Raw genomic sequence first — 1,592 nt, forward strand, 5'->3', positions numbered from 1 at the left:
AGAGCGCACTCAAAGCAGGAGTGTGGTGAGGACAGGTTGCAGGTTCAGCTCTGCCCTGGGCAAGCTTACTGGAAGGGCTTGAAAACACACACATGCTCATGTTGTGTTGATGTTTGGGGTGAGGTGTCAATGTTTGGGGTGAGTGATGCCCTGTGAGAACTCATGGTTGCAGCCTGTGACGTCCCCTCAGTGTGGGGCTGCTCTGGTTTTTGACTTACCCTCTGCCAGGACCAGCCAGGCCCCATCTCTGCTGGAAGGGTGGCGGCCCTCACTCTGGATCAGAGAGAAATATGATGGAGAGAAAGAAATGGAGGGCTTGGGGGCCCCCGGCGATATGGCAGAAGTAAAGACATCCTGATAGCTGGGTCTCACCTGACTTTCAACAGGTTGGCATTTACATTTTATTTATACATTTAACAGAAAACAGATAATTAGCAGCAAGGTAGGTCATAAAATAGCAGTAATATAACATAGATCATACCGGATGTAACACTGTCAGAAAAACTCTGTATACCTAACCCCACACTCTACCATGCATGGAAAGGAAGCATGAGAGATTGCTCCCCAGGTGCTGGGACCAGGGAACTCCTGAAATCCAGGCAGCAAGTAATTTTTATTATTTAGTTCACATTCTTCCTTTCCCTGTAAACAAGTTGTTCTGGATGAAAACTGTCAGGAGACACTACCATGCAACAAACGCTCAGGGCTGTGCAGAGGCCATGCCAAGCTTGACTCTGGGGTGGCCGGGACCTGGGCCTACCTCCATGTGGCTGCCTGTCCCCAAGGCAGAGGGGCACACGGCCACGTGGCTCCTCTGGGAAGGGCTCTCAGTGGCATCAGCTCAGGCATCCCTTCCTGGGACGGGCACTCATCCTCCACACTTGCAGTCACTCTCGTTTTCCCTGTGCTTGGCCAGAGACCTGCCTGTCCTGAGCAGGAGTGAATCTCCTGGCCACTTGGTTCTTCTGTAGGCCAAGGTCTCCCATGAAGGGCAGGTGGACTTAAGCCCCTTCGAGGGAAGCAGGATGAAAAATCAGGAGTAGATCTATAGCAGCTAATTTTATCTTTTAAATTGTACATGAAAACAAGTAACTCAGTGCAGTGACCTCCATGGGGCTACTATGTGGTTAATATCAAGGTTGTATTACTTTTTTTCAACTTCCTTTTCCAACTTTCAATCTGCAGTTTTTGGGTTTTTTAATTAGCAAAACACAGGAATGTCCCAGAGATGCTGCTGGGATTGCAGTAGGAATAAGGTAGGGACAGTGCAATAATGTACATGTATAATGTACATTATATTCATTTTTAAAATGTTTTATCAATTCCAGAGCTGAAAATATGGATTTTTTAAAAGCATAGGTCCTGAAGTGCAGAACCCCTTTTCTGCAGCAAATTCTTTTACCAGGGAACTGTGGAATATGCCACACCTCGGTTGACTGAGTGGACAATCAATGTTTGAACTTTTAGCCCATTTTCTATTGCCTCTGCTTTTAAGGTTCACTCCTAGGTCATCACAGTCAAAATAATTCCTGTTAAACAGCTGTAAGTGTGTACCTGTACACAGCTGTGGGCAGGGCATGCTGTCTGCCTGC

Source organism: Mesitornis unicolor, unplaced genomic scaffold, assembly GCF_000695765.1.
Source record: "Mesitornis unicolor isolate BGI_N332 unplaced genomic scaffold, ASM69576v1 scaffold10983, whole genome shotgun sequence".
Lineage (NCBI taxonomy): Eukaryota > Metazoa > Chordata > Aves > Mesitornithiformes > Mesitornithidae > Mesitornis > Mesitornis unicolor.